The sequence below is a fragment of the Oncorhynchus kisutch genome, linkage group LG17 (assembly GCF_002021735.2).
Source record: "Oncorhynchus kisutch isolate 150728-3 linkage group LG17, Okis_V2, whole genome shotgun sequence".
In the NCBI taxonomy this organism is placed as follows: Eukaryota; Metazoa; Chordata; class Actinopteri; order Salmoniformes; family Salmonidae; genus Oncorhynchus; species Oncorhynchus kisutch.
In genome coordinates, this window is record NC_034190.2 from 57183203 (window position 1) to 57193484 (window position 10282).

Genomic DNA, 10282 nt, shown 5'->3' on the forward strand with positions numbered 1-10282 from the left:
ACACAAACACAGACGCCCGGGCCAGTTCTTCCTTGATATTCCGGTTGTGCAGAAATCCCCAAAAACCGGCCCAACCGGCTTTATGAACCCTAGAAAAAAGAGAGAACTCAAACACACAACAGAGAAACTCAAACACACAATGCCATGCATTAAATGTTTCACTCCTACAATTCTGAATTAAGAGAGGAGATCTTTAAAAAAAATACATAAATCATGGTCTATAAATACTGAGTTATGATTGAGTGAATAGAGAATAGTGAATACATAATACTACTGAATAAACAATGATTTTGATGACTTTTTTCTACTTGAGCGGAGTACCCGTATTAAGTCATCTAAAAATGTAAGAGTGACTTTAAGAGACACTTGGTCAAATTGTGCAAAATATTTTTGAGGTTTTAGATAGGAACATGTCATTCTCTGATTGTGCGTTTCTCTGAATGCTAACAAATTAAAACAGCTATTTTTTATATATTTACAAATGGGGTGGACACAATTATCAAAAGTAAATCCAGGATACACAAATTATTATGATACACTATGTTATGCTAGGTATGTTTACATAAGACAGAAGGTCATTTAAGGCAAAAACAAAAAGAAGGGTGGTTGGTCTGGGTGGATGGGTAGGTGTATAACGCAAATGTCTAGCAACCCAAAGGTTGCGTGTTTGAATCTCATCACGGACAATTTTAGCTAATTAGTAACTTTCAACTGCTTACTACCTTTAGCTACTTTGCAACTGCTGCATGTTAGCTAACCCTTTCCCTTCCCCAACCCTAAACTTAACCCTTTAACCTGGCTCCTAACCTTAACCCTAACCTTAACCCTAATGCTAAACCCTAACCCCTAGCCTAGTTAACATTAGCCAGCTAATTAATGTTAGTGTTAACCCCCTAGTCACCTAGCTAATGTCTCAGTTCCAAAATCATGGGCATTAATATGAAGTTGGTCCCCCCCTTTGCTGCTGTAACAGCCTCCACTCGTCTGGGAAGGCTTTCCACCAGATGTCGGAACATTACTGAGGGGACTCACTTCCATTCAGCCACAAGAGCCTTAGTGAGGTTGGGCAATGATGTTAGGTGATTAGGCCTAGTTCGCAGTTGCCGTTCCAATTCATCCCCAAAGGTGTTTGATGGGGTTGAGGTCAGGGCTCAGTGCAGGCCAGTCGAGTTCTTCCACACCAACCTCGACAAAACGTTTCTGTATAGACCTAGCTTTGTGCATGGGTGCATTGTCATGCAGAAACAGGAAAGGGCCTTCCCCAAACTGTTTCCACAAAGTTGGAAGCACAGAATCATCTAGAGAATGTCATTGTATCCTGAAGCATTAAGATTTCCCTTCACTGTAACTAAGGGGCCTAGCCCAAACCATGAAACACAGCCCCCGACCATTATTCCTCCTCCACCAAACTTTCAAGTTGGCACTATGCATTGGGGGCAGCTAGCGTTCTCCTGTCATCCGCCAAACCCAAATTTGTCTGTCGAACTGCCAGAGTGTGAATCATGATTCATCACTCCAGAGAACACATTTCCACTGCTCCAGAGTCCAAAGGAGGCGAGCTTTACACCACTCCAGCTTACGCTTGGCATTGCGCATGGTGAGCTTCGGCTTGTGTGCAGCTGGAAATGGAAACTAATTTCATGAAGCTACCTGACGAACAGTTCTTGTGCTGACATGCTTCTAGAGGCAGTTTGGAACTCAGTAGTGAGTGTTGCAACCCGAGGACAGATGATTTTTACGCGCTACTTGCTTCAGTACTCGGCAGTCCCATTCCGTAAGCTTGTGTGGCCTACCACTTCCTGGTTGAACCGTTGTTGCTCCTAGATGTTTCCACTTCACAATAACAGCACTTACAGTTGACAAATTGACTTGTTGGAAAGGTGGCATCCTATGACGGTGCCACGTTGAAAGTCACTGAGCTCTTCAGTAAGGCCAGTAAGGCCATTCTAATGCCAATGTTTGTCTATGGACATTTTATAACTGTCTGCTCAATTTTACACACCTGTCAGCAACGGGCACTAACTACTAAATGGAGTGTCTCGGATTTACGTAAAGAATAATATGAAATGCTTTGACACCAGGTTGCTACAATTGAAGTCGGAAGTTTACATACACTTAGGTTGGAGTCATTTTTTCAACCACTCCACAAATATCTTGTTAACAAACTATAGTTTTGGCAAGTCAGTTAGGACATCAACTTTGTGCATGACACAAGTAATTTTTCCAACAATTGTTAACAAACAGATTATTTCACCTATCATTTACTGTATCACAATTCCAGTGGGTCAGAAGTTTACATACACTAAGTTGACTGTGCCTTTAAACAGCTTGGAAAATTCCAGAAAATGATGTCATGGCTTTAGAAGCTTCTGATAGGCTTATTGACATAATTTGAGTCAATTGGAGGTGTACCTGTGGATGTATTTCAAGGCCTACCTTCAAACTCGGTGCCTCTTTGCTTGACATCATGGGAATATCAAAAGAAATCAACCAAGACATCAGAAAATAAATTGTGGACCTTCGCAAGTCTGGTTCGTCCTTGGGAGCAATTTCCAAACGCCTGAAGGTACCATGTTCATCTGTACAAACAATAGTATGCAAGTATAAACACCATGGGACCACGCAGCCGCCACACCGCTCAGGAAGGAGACACGTTCTGTCTCCCAGAGATGAACGTACCTTGGTGTGAAAAGTGCAAATCAATCCCAGAACAACAGCAAAGGACCTTGTGAAGATGCTGGAGGAAACAGGAACAAAGGTATCTATATTCACAGTAAAACGAGTCCTATATCGACATAACCTGAAAGGCTGCTCAGCAAGGAAGAAGCCTCTGCTCCAACCGCCATAAAAAAGCCAGACTATGGTTTGCAACTGCACATGGGGTCAAAGATCGTACTCTTTGGAGAAATGTCCTCTGGTCTGATGAAACAAAAATAGAACTGTTTGGCCATAATGACCATTGTTATGTTTGGAGGAAAAAGGGGGAAGCTTGCAAGCCAAAGAACACCATCCCAACCGTGATTCACGGGGGTGGCAGCATCATGGTGTGGGGGTGCTTGGCTGCAGGAGGGACTGGTGCACTTCACAAAATAGATGGCATCATGAGGCAGGAGAATTATGTGGATATATTGAAGCATCATTTCAAGACATCAGTCAGGAAGTTAAAGCTTGGTCTCACATGGGTCTTCCAAATGGACAATGACCCCAAGCATACTTCCAAAGTTGTGGCAAAATGGCATAAGGACAACAAAGTCAAGTTATTGGAGTGGCCATCACGAAGCCCTGACCTCAATCCTATAGAACATTTGTAGGCAGTACTGAAAAAGCGTGTGCGAGCAAGGAGGCCTACAAACCTGACTCAGTTATACCAGCTCTGTCAGGAGGAATGGGCCAAAATGTACCCAACTTATTGTGGGAAGCTTGTGGTAGGCTACCCGAAACATTTGACCCAAGTTAAACTATTTAAAGGCAATGCTACCAAATACTAATTGAGTGTATGTAAACTTCTGACCCACTGGGAATAAGAAATAAAAGCTGAAATAAATCATTGTCTCTACTATTATTCTGACATTTCACATTCTTAAAATAAAGTGGTGACCATAATAACTGACGTGAGACAGGGAATTTGTACTAGGATTAAATGTCAGGAATTGTGAAAAACTGAGTTTAAATGTATTTGGCTAAGGTGTATGTAAATTCCGACTTCAACTGTATATCAGCTGTGCTGTGAATCACAATTGTGTGATAAACTGAGTACAGAGATTGCCATAGGAAAAACATTTTCATCAAAATCTGTCTGTTTAAGCTAAAAATATCTAGTTTGTGATTTAGTGACCAAACAATTTGAGCTACACCCTAATTTGACCCCTCTACGGAAAGATGAGACTCTCACGAACACACAAACAGTACCAGAACCAGTTAAAAAATGAATGGAAGTACATGTAGAAGAGGTTTGGTGCCAACTTCCTTTTGATTTATGTTTTGTTTTTCCAGTACAGTATGAATGTGTTATTCAATGCGTTTCTATGGGCTAATAGCAGTAAGGCCAAATTCAATGTTTCATCAAATAATATCCTCAAATTCTAATTCAAATAGCTAAATGATCCTTCGTATGACCATCTCAAAACAATTCCATATGCTAGCTTAGTAGAAGTTAACATAGATATCTTTATCTTAAATAGACAGATTTTGTGCTACACACTAATATGACCACTCTATAGAAAGGTGAGACTCTCACAACACATACATGTTTTGCTCTAAGCCTCACAAGACTTGTCTGAAGGTAGCGTGGAACCAGTTTAAAAAATGTATGGACGTGCAGTACCAGTCAAAAGTTTGGACACACCTACTCATTCCAGGGATTTTTCTTAATTTTTACAAAATAGAGATATGGAATCATGTAGTAACCAAAAAAGTGTTAAACAAATCAAAATATATTTTACATTTGAGTTTCTTCAAAGTAGCCACCCTTTGCCTTGATGACAGCTTTACACACTCTTGACATTCTCTCAACCAACTTATTATGTAATCACCTGGAATGCATTTCAATTAACAGGTGTGCCTTGTTCAAAGTTAATTTGTGGAATTTCTTCCCTTCTTAATGCGTTTGAGCCAATCAGTTGTGTTGTGACAAGGTAGGTGTGGTATACAGAAGAACAGCTCAAATAAGCAAAGCGAAATGACAACCCATCATTACTTTAAGGCATGAAGGTCGGTCAATCCAGAAAATGTCAGGAATTTTGAAAGTTTCTTAAAGTGCAGTCACATAAACCATCAAGCACTGTGATGAAACTGGCTCTCATGAGGACCACTACAGGAAAGGAAGACCCAGAGTTACCTCTGCCGCAGAGGATAAGTTAATTAGAGTTACAAGCCTCAGAAATTGCAGGCCAAATAAATGCTTCACAGAGTTCAACATCAACTGTTCAGAGGAGACTGCGTGAATCAGGCCTTCATGGTCGAATTGGTGCAAATAAACCACTACTAAAGGACACCAATTATAAGAAGAGACTTGCTTGGGCCAAGGAACATGAGCAATGGACATTAGACCGCTGGAAATCTGTCCTTTGGTCTGATGAGTCCAAATTTGAGATGTTTGGTTCCAACCGCCGTCTCTTTGTGAGATGCAGAGTAGGTGATCGGATGATCTTTGCATGTGTAGTTCCCACGGCGAAGCATGGAGGAGGAGGTGTGATGGTGTGGGAGTGCTTTGCTGGTGACACTGTCTGTGATTTATTTAGAATTCAAGGCACTCTTAACCAGCATGGCAACCACATTCTGCAGCACAGCACCATCCCATCTGGTCTGGACTTAGTGGGACTATCATTTGTTTTTCAACAGGACAATGACCCAACACACCTCCAGGCTGTGTAAGGGCTATTTGACCAAGAAGGAGAGTAATGGAGTGCTGCATCAGATGACCTGGCTTCCACAATCAACCGGCCTCAAGCCAAATGAGATGTTTGGGGTTTTAAGCTAGGTTTCTGTACAGCACTTTGTAACATCAACTGATGTAAGAAGGGTTTTATAAATACATTTGGTTGATTGATTTGGACCGCAGAGTGAAGGAAAAGCAGCCAACATGTGCTCAGCATATGTGGGAACTCCTTCAAGACTGTTGGAAAAGCATTCCAGGTGAAGCTGGTTGAGAGAATGCAAAGAGTGTGCAATCTGTCATCAAGGCAAAGGGTGACTATTTGAAGAATCTCAAATATAAAATATATTTTGATTTGTTTAACACTTTTTCTTTGGTTACTACATGATTCCATATGTGTCATTTCATAGTTTTGATTTCTTCACTATTATTCTACAATGTAGAAAATAGTTTAAAAAAAGAAAAACCATTGAATGAGTAAGTGTGTCCAATCTTTTGAATGGTACTGTATATATGGAAGTGGTTTAGTGCCCAGAAAAATGTGTTAAATATGGGGAACCCCCCGCCCCCCAAAAAAATCCTGGTCTTTCTTATATTTCCTAGATTTTGGACAGATACATTTTTTTTCTTCTGTTTTTCCATACATGATTCTGCTATTCAATGCATTTCTACGGGTTGATAGCAGTAAGGCCAAATTCAATGTTTCACCAAATACATAAACTACCAAATTAAATAGCTAAATTATCCTTGGTATGACCATCTGAAATGAATTACATATGTTAGCTTAATAGTACCCCCCCAAGGTTGGGACTTAGGGTGTACTATAGGACAACAGCTGCAGCTATGGTTATGACGTTCACATGATAGCTAACACAATGACATGACAGTCACCTTCGCCCAACAATGCTCGTGGGCCACAAAACCTGGAGTTTCCTGATTCCTGAACACTGGACAGACCGGGTTGAACAACAACAACAAACTTCTGTCGGTATGTTTCCACCCTGATGGATGCTGCAGACGTACAGGAACGCAATGAGAGCGTGACAGGAATGATCAAAATGCTGAATATTGTCCGTGCATAATTTACTCCTCCTCTTACAAAGGAGAAAAGTAAGCCTCAAGGCTTTATTTTACTTGTTTCCTCAATAATTGTTTATGTATGCATTGTTGCCTCCGGCTGACGCAGCCTAGCTCCTACTTTTAATTATACAATAAATTCGATCAATCACCCGAGAGTATGTCGGACCTCATATACACTTGAATGTGCCCTGTGAAGGACCCTAATTAGTTATTGATAATTCATCTGTTAATTGGTTATTAATGCCTTGATCATAAATAAAAAGGAACCTGATCTCAGATTTGCGGCTATTCTCTGATAATGGGCACAATGCCGTCAGAGTCCATTCTAGTAACAATGCGTGCAAAATAAGTGAGGCACTCTTCACTAGTGGTCCCAGAGAGCGAGAGAGAGAGAGAGAGAGAGAGAGAGAGAGAGAGAGAGAGAGAGAGAGAGAGAGACAGAGAGAGAGAGAGAGAGAGAGAGAGAGAGAGAGGGGTGTGTTTGAGGGAGAATGGGCCTACTGGAATAACAACCCAGTTTCCTCTTGTCCTGCTCACGCTAATCCAAATGTCATAGGAAAAGCATGCAATCTACTGCTGCCTCTCTCTCTCTTTCTGGGCTCACTTGAGCGGTAAGGCAAAAGCAACCGACTAGATGAAAGTCAAGGAGTGAAGTCGGGGGGAGGTGCATCTGCGAGTCGGAGTTTTCCAACAGCAAGGCTTAGATCAACATGGCAGTGGTGCCATTGTTTCTAGAAGTTGTTCTTTATAATGTCGAAATAAACATGTCTCCAACCCCCATATCATACACTCACAAACAGAAAATATATCTGTGTACATTGTACAATCAATTAGTGAGAGAGAGTTGACAATGGAGCCTCCTGCAACGCAGGCGATGGCTGCAGGAGGAAGTTGGTGAAGAGCAACTGCAGTCAAAACTTAATGACCTTTGATCACATGATTTCTGTAAAGTTCATGCAGTTGACATGTAGGCCCAAGTCGTAAAAAGGCAGTGACCATAGACTTGATATGTGCCCTCTCTATTTTCTCTCTGCCACTTCCCCTCTCTAGCACACACATTCAACTGTGAGATTTTCTAAATGTATATGAGGGCCTGATAACGTTCTTCCTCATGAAAATACACAGGATATGATATGCATAATATGGCTAATATGAAATGGCTCTCCAAATGAAGTGCCTTTAACTTGACAGAATATTTTCCTATTATTTATAGTAAATGGGACGTGGAGTCAATGAGGGAAATGAGGAACATGACTTAACAGAGAGGTACAACGTCTTCACAATCATATCAGAATAAGTGTGCTTTATAGAGTGAGTCTGTCTCAAGGACTTCCTTTGCTAAAACAACAAAGAGCAGAAACTTCAGCCTACCTTTCAGTAACTGCCATGTAGCACTCTGTCTGCCTCCCTCTGTCTGCCTCACTCTGTCTGCCTCCCTCTGTCTGCCTCCCTCTGTCTGCCTCCCTCTGTCTGAATCAGTTCGCAAAATCAATTTCCTCCGATTTTGAGAAGAGTTACAACATTTGTGGCCTCTAGGAATTTTAAAACCCATGCAGTCTTCAAAATCTGTTATGATGTTAAACTAAAATGAGTGTCCTCTCCCACACACGTTATATATTATCATTACCTTGACCTACGTATGTGTCAATAAAACATTCACAAAGCCATACATCACACAACTGACTGTTTTACAATGTTTTCACATCGTAATACAGCCAGGACCAGATCTCAGATCAGTTGGTTTAGACCTACAGTACACAGAGCAGTGAAAAGGGAAGTGAGGGAGTAACACTAATCATATGGGCGTGGTCATTTTCACTTATATAACTCCTTTGTGAGATTCAAGAGAATATAAAGATGATATAGCCTAACAACAATCTCTCACATGAAAAGACAGAACCTTTCCATAACTCTTCTCTCTGCAGGTTGGCTGGTGATTCAGACACAAACCCTGGTTTGTTCTCTTCAGGCCGGGGTACAAATCACAGTGCTAAGTATGCCCAGTCTGACAGCCACCCCCAGAGACCAGCTCACCCCTGGAGCCTAAATCACTGGTAGTAGTGACACCACTCCATACACTCCTCTCTCCTCTCCCCACTCACCTCTGAGCTGCAGCTATGCCTACAGCAGTGGATAGAGTGATGGTCTTTTACAATGTCCATTATTATTCATTTCATGCAACATTAGTTTGCTTGAAGATACATGGTGTAAGGGCTGCACTTCTCAAATGATCTATGCTGTAAAGATGACATAATATTTTCCACCCTGGACAGGTTAGAGCGCACGCATGAACGCACGCATGAATACATGCATGAACACACACACACACACACACACACACACACACACACACACACACACACACACACACACACACACACACACACACACACACACACACACACACACACACACACACACACACACACACACACACACACACACACACACACACACACACACACCTCACACACCTCACACACACACACACACACACACACAATCCAGAGTCTCCCGGCAAAGATAAGACATCAAAGAAGCAGGCAGATTTACAAGACACCACAGACGGCCTTTAAAAAATACTGCTGTTCAAATGTTTATGCAACATCATCTATGTCAGACACATGGGGGTGGAAAACACTGCCTCACTGGACACTCTGGAGATGAATTGATACCTATGAATCTATGAGACAGTTTGTTTTCTCTAGAAGAACTTTCATGGGGAAGTATGTTTATATCAGTTCTGGTTAGTCTGGACTCAGGAGTTGTCAGGTGCGCTTTGGACATCTTAAGCATTCAACTTCACCGAGGCTTACGCTGACACTGTAAGTCATTCAAAGGTGATTTCAATCCGGAACTGAACACCCTGTTTAAGAACAATGTTAGAAAACAAATCTGATTGGCCAATATAGACGAAAGGGGTGGGATGTTGGGACAAATCCTGTACAGTATGAACAACATTAACCAGATATTACCCAGACTCCAGTTCTCCAGTACCCAGTGGTTATTTTGACCTTTCTGATTGGGGTGAATGCAGTCTGCCTTCCACCCAGAGTGAAGGCTCTCCTCTCCTCTGAGAGTGTGTTGATCTACTGATAAGGTGGTTGGACACAGACATGACGTGGGTGTGAAACACAAAGGACAGAGAACGCGGTGCTCTGTTACTGTCTGTCTGTCTGTGTCTGTCTGTCTGTCTGTCTGTCTGTCTGTCTGTCTGTCTGTCTGTCTGTCTGTCTGTCTGTCTGTCTGTCTGTCTGTCTGTCTGTCTGTCTGTCTGTCTGTCTGTCTGTCTGTCTGTCTGTCTGTCTGTCTGTCTTTTGGACCTGTGCCCATGTGTACCCACAGAGAGTAGCCCAGGAAACCACTGCCTTTTACTGTACCTTTCACCTCCTATTCTACCACCTATTCTCTCTTACATGTTGGCAATTCCTTGAAACAACCACAGGGGGGTGCTGGAGAACAATTGAACAAACCTTTCTCATGACATCAGCAAAAAGGGCTAATGCCAAAACCCACAGCCCATGAGTGCTGAAAACAACTCACTATCACTATATTCATTTACTAGCGCATATTTTCATTTGCAAGATACTGCTAAGCCATGTGTAAGGTACTGGTGTCACAGAAGAGACCATAGATGTGGAACCTGATATATTGTCTGTGGGAGGGACCCGCCAGCCTGTGTCTGTAGTGTGTGACCCCACTGTACTGATCCAGTTCACGGCTCCTCTCCTCAGCTGAGCCAGAAAAACACCATGACAAAGCTGAGCTCCACGTCCCGTCCAAGGCCACCCAGCACGATGAATAAACCTGGGACGTCAAACAACCGGA